This window comes from Giraffa tippelskirchi, chromosome 12 (assembly GCF_054371585.1).
Source record: "Giraffa tippelskirchi isolate mGirTip1 chromosome 12, T2T-mGirTip1v1.2.pri, whole genome shotgun sequence".
NCBI classification, from domain to species: domain Eukaryota; kingdom Metazoa; phylum Chordata; class Mammalia; order Artiodactyla; family Giraffidae; genus Giraffa; species Giraffa tippelskirchi.
The window spans coordinates 88729679-88755467 of NC_137286.1; the positions used below are offsets into that span (position 1 = coordinate 88729679).

General features: G+C 39.1%; 1 protein-coding gene and 1 long non-coding RNA gene across 2 annotated transcripts in view; both read right to left on the reverse strand.

Annotated features, from left to right (window-relative positions):
• The window catches only part of LOC145528632 (uncharacterized), a 283959-nt gene that overhangs the window by 239643 nt on the left and 18527 nt on the right, over nt 1–25789 (reverse strand). The window lies entirely within an intron of this gene.
• On the reverse strand, nt 2281–6555 carry LOC145528701 (uncharacterized). The gene is made up of 2 exons (XR_014070570.1): nt 5400–6555; nt 2281–4726 (listed from the first exon to the last, which is right to left on the reverse strand). It is a non-coding gene; the product is annotated as an uncharacterized LOC145528701 (long non-coding RNA).

Consider the following 25789-nt stretch of genomic DNA (forward strand, 5'->3'; position numbering starts at 1 on the left):
TCCAGTTTACATTTTTCTAGATGACTATCCAGCTATCCCAATACCATTTAATTCTTAATATTTTTCCCATTAATTTAAGATACCACTCTTATTATGTGAATTATCCCACTTGTTTGTATTAGTGAGTTCATCAATATCTATTTTTATCACACTTCTATACCTATTTGACTTATGTTTTAATAATTTACAAGACTATTCTCATTTTTAAGAGTCTATTTATTTAATTTTTATTTTATATTGGAGCATACTTGACTAACAATGTGGTGTTAGTTTCAGGTGTACAGCAAAGTGATTCAATTACATTCAAATTCTGTTCCCATTTCAGTTATTACAGAATACTAAACAGAGTTCGCTATGCTACACGGTAGGTCCTTGTTCATTACCTTTTTTTTTCCCCTCCTTTTTCTTTGCTTGTTTATATTTTTTATGCATTTATAATCACCTTGTCTAGTGCAAAAAAAAGATCCTCTTGGTATTTTTATTGGAATCATATTATAACTACAGATCAGCTTTGGAGAACTTAAACTCTTTAGATACAAAGTCTTCCCCACACATTGTGCCTCTTCCTTTGTCCATAATTTTTTTGTCTTACAAGAGTGTTTTACAGTTTTGTTTCTACAGATCTTATACATTAATTTTTTTCTGTTGATTCTCAAGTATGGAGAGATTTCATATTACCTCTGATGAATAAGTTGACATCTTCTTTAAATTATCTAGCTCCAGCGTCATCAATGGTGAGGTTAAAATAGCCTGCACTCTATGTTATTGCCTTCTAGTCATACAAACTTACTTTTTGTTCTTCAAATACACCAAATTTCTCCCCTCTTATGACCTCTGCCTTAGCTGTTTCCTTTCCTGAGGATACTTTTGTCTCCAGATTTTACCTTTCTTCTTTCCTTCAGGTGTCGGCTTAAAAGCCTCCTTAGATAGACCTTCCTTGACTAACAGTCAAGAAAGTTCCTTTACAGAATTCATCGCATCTGATACTATAAAATATAATAGATTTGATGGCAGTGACTTTTTCTATTGTCATTTACTAATGAATCCCTCAGGGCTAGAAAAAAATGAGGGTTTGTTGAATTAAATTCTACACAGCAGTTCTTTCCTTCATCTCTTATAAATTTTCCCTCATTTTTCCTTTCCCTGACACCACATCTCACTCCTGGTCACCAGCTTCTGGGTTTAGGAAAATCTCCTTCTAAGGTAGAGAAAGTTCCTCTGGCTCAACCAAGAGAAAGAGAGGAGGCCTGACACCTGAAGTCACGCTGGAGTCCCTCCACTCTTCCCTCCTAAAGTCCGAATGTTCCTCATGTCACCTTATCTACAACTAGGGAGGGAGCCTGCCACAGCCTCCTTCCCAGAGTGGGCAGGTTCTTCCATCTCCCCAGACCAAACACCTTGAGGAAAGGATACAGTTTACTGATCTGCGTACCTTTGACTGTTCTAGGGGTAGTTCACAGGCTCAAAGGAATTCCTGCAGGGTCCAGAGGCCAGAGACTAGAACGGGGACTCACATCACCAGGCTTTTCCTTTCTTTTCTCCTTCACGCAGCTTCCTGTCACCCTGTCCCTGCTTAGCCTCAGTCTGTGGAAAGGCTTCTCCAGCGTGCTGGGAAGATGTGGTCTGGCTCCTCAGGGTTGAGTAAGTACAACATAAATTGAGCTTCATTTTCCAAATGACTTGTTAAAGGGAAAAACCTTTATTGGTCTTTCATGGCTCACATGACCACCCTTGGCCAATTACCGCATACTCAGGAGTGAATGGGGAACTCTGATTGGCCAGGCTCTGCTCGCGTCCCTTAGTGACCGGAATACCTATTTCCAGCTCTGCTGGGGGTTAGGTGGGGGGAAAATACAGGGCTAGGCAAGAAAAAATAACTACCAAGTACTTAATAACTTTCAAGTACTTATTAAATAAGCCACTAGAAATGGAGATTTTTCCATTGTGTGTATATTTATAGAATGATATGTATGAGAGTCAAATTATATAAAAAGACATTTGTGTGTGTGTGTGTGTGTGTTAGTTGCTCAGTTGTGTTGGACTCTTTGCGACCCCATGGACTGTAGCCTGTTAGGCCCCTCTGTCCATGGGATTTCCCAGGCAAGGATATTGGAGTGGGTTGCCATTTCCTTCTCCAGGGGAATCTTTCTCTCCCAGGGATTGAACCGGAGTCTCCTGCATTGCATGCAGATTCTTTACCATCTTAGTCACCAGGAAAGCTCACAAAGACATTTAATATTAACGGTTGCAGTTTGTGTTAAGTTTGTGCTTATTGTAGCATTTTTCTTTTTTGTTTGTTTGTTGTGTTTTGAGAATTTGGCCTAGATTTTCAGTATGTTTATCAAGTCAAATTTTTACTCTGTGCTTATAGTTCAGAAGCCGAAGTATTTAACCCATTACCCTCCGAGAGGTATTAGTTCCATATGGATCAAGTCCTGTGACCTCTCATCACAAATGGTGAGACTCCACCAGCCCCATCGTGATTTGTGGGATGAGTAATAAAGAAGGATTTTATCAGTTTCAGAGCCTAAACCCCAGGGTCAGAACCAACGCACACAAGAAGATTCATTTGAAATTTCTACTATATAATTGAGAAAAGATGTGGCTAGACATGGAGTCCAGAGAGATCTGTGTTCTAGTGCAGACTTTGTCCACTATTCTCTATAAAATTTTGGGAAACCACAGAAACTTAGACTCTCATCTATCAAATGGAGAGTTTATTACCAATTTCACAGAATTGTGAGAACGGTATGTATGTAAATTTGCTCTACAAGTTGGAAAGCACTATATGTGTATTGTTAATAATGGTAATTGTCAAAGAGCTTTAAATCTTTCAAATAACAACACAGGTGATAAATACCATAATCAGGTTCTAACAAAGTGCAATGCGTTTATAGTCTGAAGCATTCATTTTCTAGCCTAATCAAGGATACTTTTGCACATTTCCCATTTCATAAATGTAGACCTCGTCCTCTCTAAGTGTTTCCTTGGTGCAAGTATAACACACCACGTACATCTGAGAACTGCACCGCAGTGTCTGCAGTAGAGCAGGGTACCTAGACGACACGACATAAATATAGGCAGTGTTGTTATGGTCTGAAGCAGGGGACGAGAGACGGTAGGGTTGAGGCAGTTGAGGAGGGGAGGTGGGAGCAGCAATGGAACTGGAGCCTTTAGCTCCTAAGTCTGAAAGCAAGTGTAAACAGGATGCTAGAGTAGCAGTGTAGGCGACTATTCTCAAGTCCCAGCATATACTTCCGCCTTCAGAGTTCTGACAGATGGTGAATAAAGAGAGAACTGGGTGAAGTAAGGAAAAGAAGAAACTTTATTAGGTCTTCTTAGGGAAGTATGGTGAGAAGGAAATGGCAACCCACTCCAATATTCTTGCCTGGAGAATTCCATGGACAGAGGAGCCTGGCGAGCTATAGTCCATGGGATCGCAAGAGTCGGACACGGCTCCGTGACTAAAGCACCACCAAGGAATTATGGTGGTTAAAGATGTCTGCCTCTGAGAATAAGAAGAGAAGTTGCTGAAAATCGTGGCTGCCTCCTTTTCAGTTCTCTAGAGCCAACTTTGAAGGATGGACATCTGTATACAGAATTAAGACCCAGAACCACAGTCCACTTCCTGCTTCATCATCCTCTTTCTCCCTCTTTCTGTCTAACCACCTTCTCCTTTCTCTTTATTCCAAATCTCAAGGAGAGAAAGAGAAAAAAGAAGGGGAAAACATGGCAATAAAAATCAAAATAAATAACAAGGAAGCAGAGAGAAGGAACATGGAGGAGAGAGTGAGAAGAAGAGCTTTTCAGGGAGAAGGAGGTGAGTCATCACTCCTGGATAGGTGACTGTTTTCAGCCCCCAGAGCACTGATGCCCAATAGAAAAAGATTGTGAGCCATAAACTTGAGCTATGTGTGCTATTCTAAATTTTCTGGGAGGCACATTTATAAAATAAGAGGAAACCTATTATATTCAACATGTTATTTTAATCTGCAATCAACATAATCAACAATCTTCAATCTCTTGTTAAGGAGATATCGTACATTATTTTTTCCTGTGCTAAATACTTGGAATTTGGTGTTTACTTTGTATTTGCGATGTATCTAAATTGAGTCAGCCACATTTCAGGTACTCAAAGGCCACACATGACTATGTATTAGAACACACAGCTCTAGGAGATTTCACTTGTCTTTGGATTCAAGTTTGGGAGGAGATAAATTAATTCCTCAGCAAAGGCAATGAGGATTGATGAAGGATGCTTGACTGAGAGAGAAACAAAGAACCCAGCTTTGTTATCCTGATTTCCTCCACAACTTGTTGGGCAGATGATCAGTCTCCTGCAAAGGAAGCTGATACTTGAATTGTACATTCCCCATGGTGAGATCAACAGACATGCGAACAGGCTCTAAAAGGCATTTTGCACTTCCTGGAAACAGATGCTCCACTAGGCAAATTTAGTAGGTGGATCTGTTTATTATGTTGTCTTGTTAAATGCAATGTTATTGTTAATACCTCCTGTGAGTTTCAATACTTAATGCTGGTTATGGCACTTTATGTTGACTAGAGATGTAAGAAAGGAGGCTTAATGTGTTGCTATGGCAATGGATGCTCATGGAAGTAACAACAGAATAAATAAGCAAGGCATTTTTTTGTTGTTGTTTTTCTCTCACACTACTATATTCACATCTGCTGTGCCTCTGTCCATGGAATTTTCCAGGCAAGAATACTGGAGTGGGGTGCCATTTTCTCCTCCAGGGGATCTTCCTAACCTAGGGATCAAACCCGCATCTCCTGCATTGGCAGGCAGGCTCTTTACCACTCATACCACCTGGGAAGCCCTCCTTATACATATTTCCCTATATATTGAATACCTCTACCTAAACATCCTTCCAGTACCACAAACTCAAGGTATGCAAATACTATTTAAGTAGCTATCCTCAAAGTTTGTAGTTTCTCTGTATGCTCTGGACTGTCTGCTGCCATGCCAGGTGTTAATCTTGAATACAAATTCTTGACTCTTCTTTCCCTTCTCCATAAATTCAAGCATCACAACAGCCCTCCTATTTATTTAGTAGCCATGGTGTGAAATGTTAATTGTGGTGTAGCTGATTGTCCACAGATCACTGGGAACAAAAACAGACCACAGGAGGTCAGCCAGAAACTGCTCTTAGGTGATGTCCACTATAGCAAAAAGCAAATTCCCTGATGGCTCAGGTGGTAAAGAACTTGCCTGCAATGAAGGATACCTGGGTTCGATCCCTGGGTAGAGAAGATCCCCTGGAGAAGGGAATGGCAACCCACTCCAGTATTCTTGCTTAGAAAATTCCATGGACCGAGGAGCCTGATGGGCTACAGACAATATGGCTGCAACGAGTCAGATATGATTGAGCAACTAATACTTTAAATACTAAGGCAAAGTGAAGGTGTCAAGCAATTATCTGGTAAGATAGTGTAGACAGTCAAACCAGATTACACATTCCTCACTCCTCAGTCTTAATTTTCCATTATTGGACCAGAGTTACCAGCAAAAGGTACACAATTTTCAATTCACACTACTTCCTTAGGATTCTGTCTTGATCTGGCTCACTCACTAGACCCACTGTTCTCTTTACCATGGCCAGTACCTCTCAGTGACAAAACTAAAAGTGTAGTTCTCAAGCTAGTAAGGTATAATCTAACATTTAAAAAAATTGTTTTGGGGTACATGTGTCTTTTCAAATTATCATTTTCTCAGGGTATATGCCCAGTAATGGAATTGCTGGGTCATATGCTAGTTCTATTTTTAATTTAAGAAACCTCCATACTTTTCTCCAAATATCTGTCAACAGATGAAGAAGATGTGGTACATATACATATTGGAATATTACTCAGTCATTAAATTACTCAGACAAAATTGGATCAGTTGTAAAGATATGGATGGACCTAGAGACTGTCATACAGAGTGAAGTCAGTCAGAAAAATAAATATTGTGTATTAACCCATATATGCAAAATCTAGAAAAATGGTACAGATGAACCTATTTTCAGGGCAGGAATAGAGACATAGAAAACAGACATGCGAATGGGAGGGAAGCAGGAGTAGGAGGAATCGGGAGGTTGGAACTGGCATATATACACTACCATGTGTAAAACAGCTAGCTAGTGGGAACCTGCTCTAATAGAAGCTCAACCCAGTGCTCTGTGATGCCCGAGATGGGTGATGTGGGAAGGAAGTCCAAGAGGAGGGGATATATGTATACACAGAACTGATTCACTTTGTTGCACAGCAGAAACTAACAATACTGGAAAGCAATTATACCCCATTTTTTTTTAAAAAATGGTTATGTTATTGAAGTATAGGTGGTTTACGGTATTGTTAGTTTCAGGTATACAAAGTGATCCATTTTATATATTTATTTTTTCAGATTATTTTCCACTATAGGTTATTACAAGATATTGAGTAGAGTCCCCCGTGCTATGAAGTAAAAACTTGTTGCTTATCTATTTTATATATAGTAGTTTATATTGGTTAATCTCAACCTCCTAATTTATCCCTACCCCTACCTACCTTTCCCCTTTGGTAACCATTAGATTTGTTGTCTATGTCTGATAAGCCTTAAATAGCTTACAATCAAATTGTTCTGTCATCAAAGTCATTACTGAATGTGTTTTCTGATGGATCCAAGGCATATTTAAATTTATATCACAAGATGTCCAGGTCGTCATCTTCTCTTGTCTCAGAATTGCAATTAAGATTCCAAACTAAGGACATAACTTACTACGTTAAGTTTTGAAGGAGACTGGTCTGTGAGCCAGCAACAGTGGCAGCCTCTTCAAAAACATCAATATGATAAGAAAGAGGAAGGGAGACATTGTATTAGTATTATTGGGGAGTGCGAGGCTGATAGAGAAGCTATGAGGACTTTTGTGTGGGGAAGGACAAGGTATGCTTTTCCTTTCTTAACTGGAAAAAAAAAAAAAAAGGGAAACCGGCATCTATTCTCTGAGAAGTAGCCTAACAGAACCACTAAGGCTACATTTTTTAAGTGTTGAAAAAGAAAAGCAGCTTCTCTTGCATTTGGTTATGAAATGCAGGATAGGGTAGACTGAGCAGGTGAGCGAGAGTGTGGGTAGATCACGTAGAGGGTTGTTAGAGAACTCTGGAATGAGGGGAGAGGACTGGGAGGCTGTGAAGTAAAATATTCTAGGATGAGTGATGGATTACATATAGTGGGTGAGGGAGAGGGAGGATACAGTTGATGTCCCTGAAAGGAGAGAAGGTAGGGGTGAGTTGGTAAAGAGGGTGATTTGGTTTGGGAAACAAAGGCTATAAAAAGCAGCAACTGAGCTGGAATACAGTTCGATAGGATTGTCTCATCCACTTTGAGATTGTGACGCAGTGTGGTTTAGTGGGAAAATGAGTGGCATTGAATAAGGTACTCATGTCCCCAAATATTGGATTTTTTTAAAACTATGATTCATGCAGCTGCTGAAGACTAAAGGAAAGAATTTTGGAAATGTGATTCACAGTGAAGATGTGTGATGTAGTGAGAGGCTTACTCGATTTGGAATCAGAGGAAAGAGGCTTGCATTGGGGACAGCCTAAAGTTTTTAAGAAAGAGGAAAATAAACATACATTGTAATTGTGGTGGCTTCTATTTCTTGAACAAGAATGTGTCAAGCATTGTGCTACTTGCTTTATATGTACTGTTCTCATAATACATTCAAAGAGGAACAGGTGCTATTTTTATTATAATTTTCCAGATAAGGAAAAGGAGGCCTAGAGAGGAGGCGAAAAGGTCACACAGCACAAATGAAGCCAGAATGTAAACCATCATCTGTCCTACTCCAAAGACTAAACTCTCACATTATACCGCTTTGCCTTTTAGACAGCAAATAGAAAAATCCAAGTAAGGCAGGAACTAAATGAAAATAGTGCCAGGTATAAGGTTATATGGGCTTCCCTTGTGGCTCAGGTGGTAAAAGAATCTGCCTGCAATGTAAGAGACTTGGGTTCGATTCGTGGTTTGGAAAGATCCCCTGGAGAAGGGAATGGCAACCCACTCCAGTATTCTTACCTGGATAATTCCATGGACACAGGAGCCTGGTGGGCTACAGCCCATGGGGTTGCAAAGAGTTGGACACAACTGGGTGACTAACACTTTCACTTTTTCACAACATAGAGCCCTGTACCTGTGCTATCATTCAGACACAAATTAGGCTCGGATGTTACACAGAAAAGAATGTATGTTCAACTACACAATTTGCAAAGTCAAGATAAAGTGCTACAGAAAAGTAGAATTATTCTAATAATAACACTAGATAGAAATGTCTTCCATAGGTTCTCCACTACATTCATCATAATATACATCTTCTTCAACAACACCCTCAATACAGACACAGTGATGAATATCAGATAAGGTAGCATTATTACTAGTGCATAAGTAATAAGATATTAAAATCAGTTTGAACTCATGAGAATTTCCAAAGTTAGATCACAAATTCACACATATTACATCAGAAACAGTTGTCAGAGTGAAGAAAAGGATTTGTGGAGCTGGATCTCTGCAAGTCCTATTATAAGGTGGTGAGTCCCGCCTCCACCCCTGTGGGATGGGTGTGGTGCAGGGGGGTCTCCTCCCTCGCCTTAAGCCTAGTCAGAAGTTGATTTTTAGTGGAAACGGGTACATAGTTATCCAAATGTCCTTTGTCTTGGCTTTTTCTCTCTGGAAACTTGATCTGGATCCTAGGGAAGAGGAACTGCTTTTGTTCCACTATATTAAGATGACAGTTGGATCAGAAAAAATGATCCTGCACAGAAATGATAATGAAAGAGCAGGAGAATGAAACCAGCCACCTCCCGAGTGGCAGCCTGTGAGCCCAGGGCTCACAGAGTCACTTACGGGAGTTGAAAAGAGTATTGACATCTAATCCTAGAGGTATTATGGATAGAGATCTTTCTGTCTAGGGCCTGGAGTCCAAAAGGAGACTCTTGATAAAGAGAACATTCGAGGCTGCCAGAGGACTTCCTGAACTAGCAGAGCAATGTGATGAGGACAGGAGGTGTCATTCTCTTGCTAGAGTCTGGGGTGTCATAGTCACCCCTATCGCAAAGCTTGATTAGATGTCGATCATGTTTCTCCAACTAAAAGGTGCTTGTCCACAGGTCCCTCTCAAGTAAGGGCTTTAGTCTGTCAATAAGCATTTAATGAGCACTCATCAATGGGCTAGGTTGCCAGAGAGATTACAAGAAAAAGATAGCATGGATTTCAGTCCCACGTGGAGGACAGGAAAGCCAAGTGAGAGACTGTGTGATCAACCCAATGTGGTCACGAGTCAGGGCTGAGGTCCTGCAACCTGCCCTTCAGTCCAGCACTCCTTCAGGTCTGTGTGATGGTTTTCTACTAGAGAGGACCTCAGGACCTAGAGAAAGTGTCTTCCATGAAACCAGGCCCAGTTCATTGATGGAGGTGCTTTGTTATTGAGGTTGAGGAGGACTTTTTCTCTCATAGAAACTGAAATACGATCAGAGAAAGCCTGCCAATCTGAGCTTACATGGAGACTGCAAACAGTGCCCATCACTCCCTTCCGCAGGAAAACCTAGGGGCTCTCTTTGGACTGTCTCTATTAGAAGCAGGTGTCTACTTTTTCCTCTACAGGTTGCAGAATCCTGTTCCTGACTCCTCATTCACTCACCCAAAGCAGCCACCTTCAGGCATTTGACCTTTCAAATTCTTGGTAATGGAACTGATTGGCTGTCCTGTCTTTATTAAAGTCTGCCCTAGAACAGAACCTTCACATGGGGCCAAAGGAGAACTAAGAACTCTTCTAAAGAACCACTTTAACATTCATTTACTTTGTCTAACAATTTTAAGTCTCCTGCATTTGTTGAGTTTGAGCAGCGTGCCACGTGTGGAAGGCCCTCAGCTCTTTATCATCCAGGGCCGTGGCTAGGAGCCATGAACAGTTTATAGTTAAACCTTTCACTTGGTCTTAAGTGAGCTTTTGTGCCTATATAACAGGCCTGACATTCTGGGAAAGCTCTCATACCCCTTCTCCTCTGGCTTAGAGACTCAGCTGGACATTGAATATTCTATCCACCTTCTGATTCTCTCTTTTCCTGATATTTGCTACTTACTGGAAACAAAGGCCACTGCTGGTCATTGACCCTCTTTGTTTCTGGCCTATAGTTCACAGGCAGTTGATGTTGTTTTGAAGGTGGACTTTTATCACTGCCTCGTGCTATCCATGTGCCAGCACTGACACAGCCTGCTCCACCACTGTCCTTTCTCACGGGCGGCAGTGTCTCAGGTGGTAAAGAATCTGCCTGCAAAGCAAGAGACCTGGGTTCGATCCCTAGGTCGGGAAGAGCCCCTGGAGAAGGGAATGATAACCCACTCGAATATTCTTGCCTGGAGAATCGCGTGGACAGAGGAGGCTGGCGGGCTACATGATGTCGCAGAGAGTTGGACATGACAGACTTTCGCTTGCTCATAGCTCAGCCTGGGGAGGAAATTTCCAACTTCCTAAATCCTCAGTTCCTGTTTCGTCTGACAAAGGTTATGTTAGACATGCCATTTGTATACTACTTTAACCTTTCAAAAAAATTTATTAATGATCATATGCTATTCTTGAGAGGCAGAAAAGAGGAACCCTTGGTTTGGGAGAGCCAGACAACAGGGTAGTGACTTGCATAAGTTCATGCGATTCGTAAAGGGAGGGCTGAGATGAGAATTCATTTTCTAACCAGAGTCTGCCTGAGATGGTAACCATATTCCTATCTTCTACTGCCAACACACGCTAAAAATAAAGCAAAACATTTTATAAGGAATTGTTGTTTAGTCACTCAGTTGTGTCTGACTCTCTGTGACCCAATGGACGGTAGCCTGCCAGGCTCCTCTGTCCACGGGATTCTCCAGTCAAGAATACTGGAGTGGGTTGCCGTTTCCTTCTCCTTTATAAGGAATAGGTTTTCTTTTTTGAGTTAGAAATATGAGAGAGATCTAAATGGTTGGTGACTTGCCTCTTCTTAGATTTTAATTGACAACTGAGAGGATAGTTCTAGCTTTCACTAGTACTTAGAAAACATTTGTGCATTCTCTGTGATTTATAAGACAATGGAGGAAAGTGTGTACATTAGGTAAATCTGATCTGTCAAGTAATAACAGCCTAGGAATGTAACCTGACATTTTCAAGTATGAATTCTGCAAGGGCTTTGTTGGGAGAAGAGCCCAGGGGCTGCTCTCTCTGTGACTTAACTCTAAGAATACTTTGAGGGTTAATATCAGATACAGTATATCCTTTGTTCCTTGATCTCATGACAAATGAACTATTTTTCCCTTACTGGGCCCCTTTTTAGGAGTATCGTTAGCTTTATATTCAATTTTCCTGAGTCACTTCTGATGTGGGTAAGACCTAGGTTGGTATATGCTAAGAATACATGGTCCATGTGTTCCTGACATTTTCTTTTTCTAAATCGTTTGGAGATTTACCTTTCTATCTCCTTATGTATTAGTTATTGAAATAGAGTAACTAATAAATAAAATAACTAATTTTATTAGTTAATTAAAAATCTAATTAAAATTTTAACATTTTAATTTAAAATCTTGTTAATTAGAAATAACAATAAAATAAAAAATAAATAAATTAATTAATTAAAGTAACCTTTCCCTTCTCCAGGGGATCTTCCCAAACCAGGGATCAAACCCAGGTCTCCCGCATTTTGGGTGGATTCTTTACCAGCTGAGCCACCAGGGAAGCCCAAGAATACTGGAGTGGGTTGCCATTCCCTTCTCCAGTGGATCTTCCTGACCCAGGAATCAATCAAACTGGGGTCTCCTGCATTGCAGGTGGATTCTTTACCAACTGAGCTACCAGGGAAGCCTGAAATAAAAATAATCAAACCCCCAAAATAGACATTTTATCACACACTTAAGGATGTATCCAAATTAAAACAGGATTTTTAAATGTAAAGTGCTGAGGTAGTCTGGTTACTTTTGACTAATTTTCCACTATTCTTACCAATTACTGCTCAATTTAACTTCAGTCGTCCTTATGCTGATTTAAGGAGAGCATTTACATTTCTCAATGGATTAAGAATGGATGCTCACTGGGGTTCCTATGTACTGCTGCCGCCTAGTTAGTTCTAGCTCATTTACCTGAAAAAAAGCTATACCCCCATCTTTAACTACCTACCTTAAAATGATTAGAAAGAAAACATCAAATTCCTTTTCATCTACTCCCCACTTGGCCTACTCTGCATCTACTGTGCCTCCCACCGAGAAAGATCCCTGCTCCCTCTTCCCAGCTCCCCCGGGCCAGCATGCTCTTCTTCCTTGTGGGCAACCACACACACACACACACCCACACCCCCACACACACCCACCCACACACACACACAGCCACGAAGACACAGATGATGGTTTTTTCTGAAATGAGACCCTGCTAGGATAACACCTGCCCAATTTGGCCTCTCGGTTATTTGCTATTTAATCTGAATTAAATTATTTAATCAGAGTGAACAAGAACCACCCATGGTGAGTGTGGGCAGGTTAAAAACTGAGATGAGTGGGCTGACTCCCAGAGATGCCAGCCAGCCACTGCTGAATGGGGACCTGAAAGCACTGGGCTGGCAAGGAAGTTGGCTCGGGTTTTTCCACATCATGTTACAGAAAAACCTGAACAATCTTGTTCACCATCCCAGTGTAACTGTAAATAGCTGGTCAGTGAATGCTGGTGCAGATATTGGGGGTAAATCTTTCAGAAACTCTGCTTTATGCTTCCCAGGTTTGCACCCTGGTTTTTCATCCACTACTAAACAATTTCAAGTATACTTGAAGAGATAAGAATGAATTTTAAACGTCAAAGGAAGATTACCAAGGAATATTGATAGTACACTATTTGAAAAGGTAAACAGTGCTATTTCAGGCTTGCAAATGTTTTCCCTGTAACTGCACAACTAACTGAAAACTACTTTTAGGTAAGATGACTTCTAATTACTTTTTAGTGGTAAAGACTTTTTATTTTCTTTTTTTGAGAACAGGTATCTGAAGATCATTTGTAGAATGTTAGCATTTATGTTAGGTAAGTACACATACACTTGGATCAAATATCCCTTGAATTTAAACGTGAAGTATTTTACATGGGTTAAAAATTGCAGAAATTTTTGTATGTTTTTTTAAAATTCTTAGTTTGTGTGTTTTTTGTATATTTAAAGTCATTCTTGAAAGCGATTCTTCACATAAGGATTTCATATAAATGTTATATGTGCAAATTCAGAGGCATAGTGGTAAAGAATTCTCCTGTCAATGCAGGAGACATGGGTACAATCCCTAAGTTGGGAAGATACCCTGGAGTAAGAAATGGCAACCCACTTTACTATTCTTGCCTGGGAAATCCCATGCACAGAGGAGCCTGGTGGGCTACAGTCCATGGGATCTCAAAGAGTCGGACGTGACTCAGCAACTGAGCATGCACCAATATTAACCAAAGAAATAAGAGGGACTCAAGTGAAATAAGAATCACTGGAAGCAGAAGAGAATGTTGAACAAAATTAGCCAGTTGTCACAAAAATCCTCATACAGGTAAGAGGAGATGAGTACTATAATGCCTACCCCATCCCTGTGTATTCTTAGGACAGTCACAGCTTCTGTTATTATTTGGTTATCTCATCTCTAACATGGAGTTGCAAAAAGACCTTAGCTTTACAGCAGGGTTTTCTTTTTATCAGTAATACTGTCCAGAGATTTCTAACTTCCCTGAAGAATGGCTTTTTGAGCTGTTTTCTTCAAACTTGACTGGGAGTCTCCTCTTACATAAATGAGTACACCCAGGATCATCAACCAGACTATTATGACAAGCTTGCGTTGTGACCAGTTGTGTTGTATGTAGCAAATAACTTATTATCAGAAGTGAAAAACCAAAGTTTTAAATAATTTCCATCTTTAAATTAGAGCAGATTTAAGATTTGTCTTATAATAACTTGTCTTTCAAAAGCTCGTCACTCAGGTTATGATTTGCTTTCCAAAGTAGTCTGAAGGAGTAGAACTTAAAGACACCCTATAGGAAATCTATGAGAAAACAGGCTATATGATCAAGACTGTAGCTCAAAGTGAATACTTATAAGTTATTACAGTATTTTATGTGGGGGTTCTATACTTTTGTAACCTAAGTGTTCCCTCTATTAAGGAGCACCTTGAAGTACATGCATGAGTATGCAGTAGTCACTCAGTCATATCTGACTCTTTGCAAGCCCGTGGACTGTAGACTGGTCTTTAAATCACCTGTGTTAGAATTTCCTGGAGTGTTTGTAAAAATACTCATTCCTGGATATTAGTTCAGACAATGAATCATGCTCTCTAGGGGCTGTACCCAGGAATCTGCATGTTCAATAAATTCCTCAGGTGCAGACTCTATTTTAAAAATCACTGCCATGGTCTATCAGCTTGCACTTCTGCACTGTGACTTTGTTACACCCCCCTCACTGTGCCTCTTCCCCCGTTATCGATTATCATCTCAAAATGCTGGACAGAGTGCTAAGAGAATGTTGACCATGCCATAGAGATGCCAACATAAAAATAAACGCTGAGCTGTCAACCCCTGGCTGACAGTGTCTTTACTTTCCGCAAGTTCAGATTGAGAAGTGGAATATGATCAGCATCACAGACACTCCTATTATTAATACACATCCCCTCAGTCACTTCCTTCCCCAAAGATAATAACTATTGTGAATCTTCTTGCCATAAATGAGCTTGCCTGTTTTTGACTTTTAAATCAAATTATATGTCATCTTTTGTTTTTGGCTTCCTTTACTCAATATTCTGTTCGTAAGATTGATTTGTGTTGCATGTAGCAGTTCATTCATTCCAATTACTATACAATATCTATAAATTTATAATTTATCCATTCTGCTGTTGATATTCATGTTTTCCTTTTTGTTTTTAGTCTGGATTTGTATAGTGCTGAATAGCTCTATGAATATCTTATATGTTTAAAAAGTGAAAGTAAAAGTTGCTCAGTCATGTCCGACTCTTTGCAACCCCGTGGACTATATATTCCATGGAATTCTCCAGGCAAGAATACTGGAGTGGGTAGCCATTCCCTTCTCCAGGGGATCTTCCCAACCCAGGGATCGAACTCAGGTCTCCTGCATTGCAGGTGAATTCTTTACCACCAGGGAAGGCCAAGAATACTGGAGTGGGTAGCCTATCCCTTCTCCAGCGAATCTTCCTGACCCAGGAATGTTTAGTTATATACTTATACGTTTAGTTACATTTTGTTATTGAAAGAAGTTAAAGTTTCCCACTGTGATTGATAACTTTTACTTATTTATTTTTGTATTTCGCACCTTATGTATTTTAAACCTATGTTAGTAGATGTATAACAAATTAGAACTTATTAATTTTAGTAAGTCAAACATGTGACATAGAGATATACACATATATCTAGCATAACCACTGAAAGAATGTGTAACTTGTAAGCTAATAAAATGAACTAATAAAAATACTCAACATAGATAAGGAGAGAAAAAGAAGTTGAAACAGAAAAAAATAGTAGACAATTCTAAGATGGTAAATATTAACCTCCATGTACCACTGGTTACATTATACCTGAAGGGACTAAGTCATTCAATAAAAGGGTAAAGATTTTCAGAGCTCTATACTTTATACAACAGACATATTTTGATAGTCAGAGCTCCTGGAACCAGTCTATCTCCGAAAGAGTGGTTCTAGAACCCATGTCCACCAAAATCTGCTGTTGCTCAAGTCTTATAATCAGCCTTCAATATGTGCAGGGTTGTGCATTCAATGATTCAGCCAACCACAGATCCTGAACAGAGTACACAGCCCACCATGGTTAAACCTGCAGATGGAGAACCAGGGAATATTAGGGTCTAACTGTACTGTACATAACCAGACACAAAATATTTAAAATCTTATCTGGTACTACAGTCACATTAACTTTTCTTGGTTTTTCTTTGTATAGCATATCATTTTTCAGCTGCTTTACAATAATTATTGCTTTTTTTTTTTTTAGGTTTTTAACAGTTTGGGATTGCTTTCTTTGTATTTTCCCCTTAGATTTGTAAGACTTCCTGCACCTGCTTCTTGATGTATCTATTAACATAAAAGCTTAGCCATTATTACTTTAAACAATTCTTGTGTCTCATTCTCTTTCATTTCTCTTCTTGAACTCTTATATGTTAAGTACCTGTTAGATTTTTCACTATTACTGTTATGATTCTTATTTTTGATTGTTATGATTCTCTATATTTTTCATCCATTTGGCCCTCCATATTTCATTCTAAATATTAACTGACTGACTTATCTTCCATTTACTAATCTTCTCTTTTGTCCAATTTATCATTAAACCAATCTAGTTCTTAATTTTAGTTATTTAAATTATCAGTTCTGTAATTTTCATTTGATTTTTTATAAGATTATGTTTTCCTAATAAAATTCTCCATCTTCTCATTTATTTTCTCAAGTTTATAACAATTACTTGAATATTCTTGTCAGATGACAGTCTGTTTCTATTGTTGCTTTTCTTTTGTCTTATTATTTTGTTTGGCTAGTAGTTTTTGAATAAATTCCAGACATATGTTAGTAAACTTTTAGAGGATCTGGATAACTTTACTTTTTCCAGAGAAGGTTATTCTATTCTTGTGTAAGCAGTAGAAAGGATAAGGTCATGCTAACCAATCAGAGACAGAGCTTAACTCAAGTTAACTTCTTTGTAATTTTCTGTTTATTTCTGAGTAATCTCCACTCTTGGGGTTTAACTACCTAAGTGTCCTATCTCAGAGTTTAGGATATTTACAAAACTTTTCCTTTCTGGTATGTCCTGAACTTTAAATTTTGTCTTCTTGACACCATGAGTCTTAAAACTCTCACATATGTTTCAGAGTTTGGCTGTTTGGTTTCTTGTGCTGTGCAGTTTAAGAATTCAGCCACACCTCAGGGGAAACAGTGCCAAGTCTCAGAGTCAATTCATCACACCTCTTTTCATTCTAAAAATTAGACCCTCACATCCTGGCTACTTTGACTTCCAACTTTTACGTCCTTGGCTCTATGGAGTTGCCAAAAGTTCTGTTGATGTTTCTACCTTTCATTAGCAGTCCCTCTGATTATCAGTATCTCACTCCAAGCGAAGAATCGGAAAATACCTCAAAAGAATAAAATACCTCAACAGAACAGAAAATATTAGCTATTTCTGCAGTTACCTTCTCAAAATCTTGGTCATACTTCAGTTCACTCAGTCGTGTCTGACTCTTTTCAACTCCATGGACCAGAGCACGCCAGGATCCCTGTCCATCACCAACTCCTGGAGCTTACTCAAACTCCTGTCCATCGAGTTGGTGATGCCATCCAACCATCTCATCCTCTGTCATCCCCTTCTGCTGCCTTCAATCTTTCCCATCATCAGTGTCTTTTCCAATGAGTCAGTTCTTCGCAACAGGTGGCCAAAGAATTGGAGTTTCAGCTTCAGCATCAGTCCTTCTAATGAATATTCAGGACTGATTTTATTAGGACTAACTCGTTGGATCTCCTTGCAGTCCAAGGGACTCTCAAGAGTCTTCTCCAACACCACAGTTCAAAAGCATCAATTCGTCAGTGCTCATCGGCGCTCAGCTTTCTTTATATTAAAGTCCAACTCTCACATCCGTACATGACTGCTGGAAAAACCATAGCTTTGACTAGATGGAGCTTTGTTGGCAAAGTAATGTCTCTGCTTTTTAATATGCTAAGTTGGTCGTAGCTTTTCTTCCAAGGAGCAAGTGTCTTTTAATTTCAAGGTTGCAGTCACCATCTGCAGTGATATTGGAGCCCAAGAAAATAAAGTCTGTCACTGTTTCCATTGTTTCCCCATCTATTTGCCATGAGGTGATGAGGCCAGATGCCATGATCTTAGTTTTCTGAATGTTGAGTTTTAAGCCAACTTTTTCACTCTCCTCTTTCACTTTTATCAAGAGGCTCTTTAGTTCTTTTTCACTTTCTGCCATAAGGGTGGTATCATCTGCATATCTGAGGTTATTGCCGTTTCTCCCAGCAATGTTGATTCCAGCTTGTGCTTCATCCAGCCTGGCATTTCACATGATGTACTCTGCATATAAGTTAAATAAACAAGGTGACAATATACAGCCTTGACATACTCCTTTCCCAGTTTGGAACCAGTCTGTTGTTCCACGTCCAGTTCTAACTGTTGCTTCTTGACCTGAATACAGATTTCTCAGGAGGCAGGTCAAGTGGTCTGGTATGCCCATTTATTTCAGAATTTTTAACACTTTGTTGTGATCCACACAGTCAAAGGCTTTTGTGTAGTCAATAAAGCAGAAGTAGATGTTTTTCTGGAACTCTCTTGCTTTTTCGATGATCCACCAGATGTTGGCAATTTGATCTCTGGTTCCTCTTCCTTTTCTAAATCCAGCTTGAACATCTGGAAGTTCATGGTTCACGTACTGTTGAAGTCTGGCTTGGAGAATTTTGAGCATTACTTTGCTAGCGTGTGAGATGAGTGCAATTGTGCAATAGTTTGAACATTTTTTCTCATAGGTCTTCTTTGGGACTGGAATGAAACCTGACCTTTTCCAGTCCTGTGGACACTGCTTAATTTTCCAAATTCATTCAGTGCAGGACTTTCACAGCATCATCTTTTAGGATTTGAATTAGCTCATCTGGAATTCCATCACCTCCACTAGCTTTGTTCATAGTGAGGCTTCCTCAGGCCCACTTAACTTCACATTTCAGGATGTCTGGCTCAAGAGTGATCACATCATCGTGGTTATCTGGGCCATGGAGATCTTTTTTGTCCAGTTCTTCTGTATATTCTTGCCACTTCTTCTTAATATCTTCTGCTTCCGTTAGGTCCATACCATTTCTGTCCTTTATTCACCCCATCTTTGCATGAAATGTTCCCCTGGTATCTCTAATTTTCTTGAAGAGAACTCTAGTCTTTCACATTCTATTATTTTCCTCTATTTCTTTGCACTGATCACTGAAGAGGGCTTTCTTATCCCTCCTTGCTATTCTTTGGAATTCTGAATTCAAATGGGTATATCTTTTCTTTTCTCCTTTGCCTTTAGCTTCTCTTCTTTTCTCAGCTATTTGTAAGGCCTCCTCAGGCAACCATTTTGCCTTTTTGCATTTCTTTTTCTTGGGAATGGTTTTGATCACTGCCTGTTGAACAATATCATGAACCTCCGTCCATAGTTCTTTAGGCACTCTTATCAGATCTAACCTCTTGAATCTATTTGTCAGTCACTTCCACTGTATAAACGTAAAGGATTTGATTTAGGTCATACCTGAATGGTCTAGTGGTTTTCCCCACTTTCTTCAATTTAAATCTGAATTTGGAAATAAGGAGTTCATAATCTGAGCCACAGTCAGCTCCTGGTCTTGTTTTGGCTGACAGTATAGAATTTCTCCATCTTGGCTGCAAAGAATATAATCAATCTGATTTTGGTTTTAACCATCTGGTGATGTCCATGTGTAGAGCCTTCTCTTGTGTTGTTGGAAGAGGGTGTTTGCTATGACCAGTGCGTTCTCTTCGCAAAACTCTGTTAGACTTTGACCTGCTTCATTTTGTACTCCAAGGCCAAATTTACCTGTTACTCCAGGTATCTCTTGACTACCTACTTTTGCATTCCAGTCCCCTATAATGAAAAAGACATCTTTTTTTGTGTGTTAGTTCTAGAGGGTCTTGTAGGTCTTCATAGAACTGTTCAACTTCAGCTTCTTCAGCATTACTAGTCTGGGCATAGACTTGGATTACTGTGATTTTGAATGGTTTGCCTTGGAAACGAACAGAAATCATTCTGTCATTTTTGAGATTGCATCCAAGTACTGCATTTTGGATTTTTTTGTTGACTATGATGGCTACTCCATTTCTTCTAAGGGATTTTTGCGCACAGTAGTAGATATAATGATCATCTGAGTTAAATTCACCCATTCCAGTCCGTTTTAGTTCACTGATTTCTAAAACGCCGATGTTCACTCTTGCCATCTCCTGTTTGACCACTTCTAATTTGCCTTGATTCATGTACCTAACATTCCAGGTTCCTATGCAATATTGCTCTTTACAGCATCGGACTTTACTTCCATCACCGGTCACATCCACAGCTGGGTGTTGTTTTCTCTTTGGCTCCGTCTCTTCATTCTTTCAGGAGTTTTTTCTCTACTGATCTTCCATAGCATATTGGGCACCTACCCACTTGGGGAGTTCATCTTTCAGTGTCCTATCTTTTTGTCCTTTCATGCTCTTCATGTTAGTCATACTAGTTTTTGTTTCTTTTTTGTTTTTGTGTGTTCCACCCCACTACACCTGAGCAACTCACTGATGCCTTCCGAATTTATTTTTTAATCTGGATTTTGCCACTGCTATGAGTGGCAGATTAGTCTGCCACACTCATTCCATCACAAACTTAAAAGCAAAAGAAAAGACAGACCAGTTGCGCTTATGCAAGGTCACAAGTAAAATATCCGCATAAGTAACTGTAGGGAAAGGCAGCCTTATGCATGCAGTGACTCACCCCCTATTCAACCACATGAGACTGGACCTTGGGTCCTGAACAGTTTCTTATTGAAAGAGTCCTCATAGACTGTGTTAGAATTGTCACCTTCAGTAGGAATATCTTTCCCAGTTTCAAACTCAGTATGTGCTCCTTTGCCTTACTTAAGCATGTGCGTCACATGGCACCTAGCCCACCCCACTATTATATCTGTCCCCAGAGGGGAGAGGGCAGTGTCCTTCTGCTGCCTCACCAGAGTGGAATATCCAAATTAATTGCCTTTTGTTTAAAAGAAACTCTTCCTGAGTATAGTTGCTTTATAATGTTGTTAGTTTCTGCTGTACAGCAAAGTGAATGAGCTATATGTTTACATATATTCCCTTTTTTGGATTTCCTTCCCATTTAGGTCACGACAGAGCACTGAGTAGAGTTCCCTGTGCTGTCCTGAAAGTTGCTGAGAGGGACTCACTGCCTATAGGGGAACCAATGCCCACTACTGAAGCTGAACTTGCCTTCTCTTCTCTATGTGAGGAAAGTGCTGTTCCATCCAGGGCTTGACTACATTGTTCCCCTTGGCAATTCTGATGCCACTGTGCAGGGGACAGAGGCATGCAGATTTCTCCCCTTGATAATGGGCCACTTGCTCAACAATAATCCTATAGCGCATGCATGCTTAGTTGCTCAGTTGTGTCTGACTCTTTCTGACCCCGTGGACTGTAACCTGCCAGGCTCTTCTGTCCACGGAATTTCCCAGGCAAAGAATACTGGAGTGGGTTGCCCTTTCCTTCTCTAGGGAATCTTCCTGACCCAGGGATGGAACCTGTTTACTGCCTTGCAGATGGATACTTTACTGCCTGAGCCACCAGGGAAGTCCAATCCTAAGTAATGCTGAATATAGATTAGTCTTTTGCTCATTGTTCCAGTTATCTACTGCTACATCCTAATCCTGAACGATTCAAACCAAGAACAATCATTTATTTTGCTCACAAACTTTCAATTTGGAAAACACTTTGAAAGGAAAGTTTATCTCTGCTCTATGCAGCATAAGCTGAGAGTTTGAAGGGTAAGGGTCATTCAATGGCTGGAGGCTATTTGAACACTTGCTCACTCTCAGATCTGGAAATTGATAATGGGCTATTGATTGGAACCTCAGGTAGCATGATTACAAGAACAACTGTATGTGCTTTCTCTGTATGACTCATTGTTTTCTTACAGAATGATTTTGGGGTTCTATGAGTACCCCCAAAATATATTAAATATAAGCTTCCATTCTTTAAAGGCCTCAGCTGAAAAACTAGCACAGCATAACTTCTGCCATATTCTATTAGTCCATATTCAAGAAAAGGGGACATGGATTCCATGTTCTTAATGGGGGGAGTGTTAGGTATTTTTGAGTTATGTTTTAAAGTCCTCACATTCATTGGTCCACTTAATTATCATATGTACTTAAATGTGCCCTGTACTGTGTTGGGAATACAGTAATGCACAAAATGTATCAAGTTTCTTCCCTCATAGTAGAAATAGAAAATTAAAACACATAAATATACCCTATACTTTTGAATGGTTATAAGGCAATGGAGAGTAATGATCAGGTTGAAAATTTTAACAGACAGTAACTGCAAAGTGTCTCATTGAAATGGTCACATTTAATCAGATGCCTGAATGAAGACTTGTAAGATCTAGAGCAGCAACATGACAGGAAGAGGGGATGGAAAAGAAACCCATATTGAAGGGAAAATGAAGTTGGCATGTTTGAGGAGTGGCTGGAAGACCCGAAAGCTGAAACAGGTAAGCAGAGTTGTGAGTGGATGGAAAGAAAGTCAAAGATATTGGCAGAGCTGGGCATGTAATGTCTTAAAGATTGTTCTAAGGAATATGAATTTTCTTTTGAGCACTGTGGGATGACACGGATGGGTTTTAGGTAAAGGTTAACAGATTGTTATTTGTGCTTAAAAAAATCATTCGGTCTGCTGTGTAGATTGAGTAGAGTGGCAAGAAGGAGATGTTAGGGAGCAAGAGATTAAGTTAACTTGGATGGTCAGACACAACAGAGTTGGTTAAAAGTAGGTGGATTCACAATATGTTTTGAAGGTAAGTGAGTGAAAGTTGCTCAGTTGTGTCCGATTCTTTGCGACCCCATGGGCTATACAGTCCATGGAATTCTCCAGGCCAGAATACTGGAGTAGGTAGCCTTTCCCTTCTCCAGGGGATCTTCCCAACCCAGGGAAGAATATGTTTTGAAGGTAAAACATAATACTATCCAGTGGAATGGATATGTACTATGACAGGAACATAAGAGAATATTACAATATTTGCAGTTTTGATCTCAGCAACAAGGTGAATTGTGATGCCTCTAATGAGATGAAAAAAGAATGAGTGGGGTATAATTCAGGAGTTCTTAAATATGTTATGTTTGAGTTTCCTATTAGGTATTCAAATACCAAAGAGGTAATTGAGTATATAAGCATAGAATTTAGGGGAGAGGTCCACATTAGGATTAGAAATGTGGAGTCCTCAAGCTGTAAATGATATATAAAGTCATTGAGCTAGATAAGAATCACCACCAAAGTGTGGACAGGAAGCAAATAAAAATTAAACACAAAATTTTTCAATTCATTAAAATGAAACACTTTAGATCACGTTTTTTATAAAGAATAAAGCTTAGAAGGAAAGAGTTTGAGTCATAAATTCTCAAAATATTACCCTTATTATTATTCTCAGAAAGATTAAAAAAAAATAATGCAGAGAATATTAACATCCTGGGACCATAATCAAGGGACAGAGAACACTATGGGAGACTGAATCTCATCATGCTCTGCCTCTTATTTATGGAAAGCAAGAATTTCCAAGGATATGTAATTTCCCAGAAATTTAACCTTTCATCTTAACTGGGCTGTACATGGAGTATGTAACATTAATTTATTCTATAAAATATATTAGAAAACATGAAAAATTTTGCTTGCAGTGTAAATAAAATCATCAGCTTTATGTTAACTAATCAAAACAATACAAGTAATGTAGACCTGATACTCAGAAGACTGAATCTTCAGGACTCTTCTTACAGTCCTGCCCCCATTGTAACTCTAGCAGATTCCACACCAAATGCATATAAGAAATGTGATATCTTCGATTGAAAAAGAAAGGGAAGAGAGCCAAGGACTGAGCCCAGAGAACGTTCAGTAATTAGAGCTCATGAATAAGAGGTGAATCATTACAGGTAACTGAGAATTAGAAATCAGTGAGAAATGAGGAAAAGATATACAGTTTGATGTCTTAGAAACCAAGTTAATAAAATGTCTTCAACAAGAAGGTAGTTATTATGCTGAAATAAAATGAGAAATAGAAGTTGGCTATTAGATTTGGCAAGACTGGTAACATCATTAAGTATAATCTCAGTAAACTTTGGGGACTGGCATAGATAGAGGAGTGAATGCCTGCAGAGAGGTAGAGACATTGAATGCAGACAACTGTTTGCAGGAGATTTACTATAAAAGAAAAGCTGAGCCTAGAGAGTTGTAGGAGGAAAACATAGAGCCTAGGAAAGTTTTATGATGTTTACTATAGCATATTTGTATACTGTTGGGAATGACCCAGAAGAGAGAAGGAAGTTAATGATGTAAAAGACTGAAGGACAGGTGTAGGTGCCATGTCTTAAATAGGCAATAGGACATGGCTTTGGTGTACAAGAGGTTGCCTTTAGATGGAAACAAACACTTCACTCATGTTAGAAAGGAAGGAAGACTAGGTGGGTGGTCATATAGGTTTGGTGGTAGAAAAATGAAGGAGTTTTCTTTTAATTACTTTGATTTTATCAATAAAGTAGGAGGCAATCATGATCTAAGGGTATGGTGAGGTAAAGGGGTCTATAATGTTTGAGGAGAGAACAGGAGTGAAATAGTCCCCTGGAGAAGAGAATGCATTAACTAGGACAGAGGGGTCCTGAGAGGCAGTGTTCACAGGGCTGGGGTACTTTCCAGTGAGCAAGAGGGAAAGAAAATCTCCAGAGAACAAGAAAGTCTTCAGAGTTCTACAGAGCATGATGGAAAGATTTGAGAGTGCAGTAAAGATGCCTGAAATATGGTATATTCAAATTATAGATGATAAAGCAGTTGAAGAAAATGAAATTATACATATACTATGCCAACATGCACAGATCTGAAAAATATCATATTAAATGAAAAAAAAGCACAAGTTGCAAAGAGACTTAACCATTTTAAAATTCATATAAAGTTTCATATAAACTAAAAATCAGTATCTTGTTTAGAGATAGCTATGTTACTCTACAGATAAAAAAACATTTAACTTGAAAAGAGTCACACTGAATTCACCATAGCACATATCACTCTGGGAGAAGGCAAGAATGAAATAAAAGTGCACTTAAATTTCTTTTCTTCATTTATAAAATCAGAGAACATTATTAAAAATGTAAATTTATACAGCAACTATGGAGAACAGCATGAATATTCCTTTAAAAGCTAGTAATAAAGCTACTGTCTGATGCGGCAATCCCACTCTTAGGCATATACCCTGAGAAAACCGTAACTGAAAAAGACATATGTACCGTTTACAATAGTTAGAACATGGAAGTAACCTAGATGTCCACTGACAGATGAGTGGATAAAGATGTGGTACATATGTACAATGGAATATTACTCAGCTCTCAAAAGGAATGAAATTGAGTCAGTTGTTGTGAGGTGAATGAACCTAGAGACTGTTCTACAGAGTGAAGTCAGTCAGAGAAAAAAAGTATCATATATTAATACATATATATGGAATCTAGAAAAACGGTACTGACGAACCTAGTTGCAGGGCAGGAATAGAAACACAAACATAGAGAGTGGATTTTGGACACAGCGAGGGAAGGAGAAGATGGGACGAATTGAGAGAGTAGCATTGAAATAGATACATTACGATGTGTAAACATTAATAGCTAGCAGAAAGTTGCTGTATCACAGAGGGAGCTCAGCCTGGTACTCTGTGATGACCTAGAGGAGTGGTGGGGGGGATATATGTGTGCTTATGGCTGATTCATGTTGTCGTATAGCAGAAACCAACACAACACTGTAAAGCAATTATATTCCATTAAAAACAAATTTTAAAAAATCATACATGTATAGGTATATGTTTGCTGTATTATTTTGGTACATTTCTACATTTTTTAATTATCAAAGAAAAAGGAAATAAGGATAGACAAAGATGCAGAGAAATTTAATAGCACATCCAAACAAAAAAAAAAAATGAGCAATTCTATTAGTAAAATCAAAACAGCTATGTTATTTGAGGAAAACTTAAAGGATATATAATT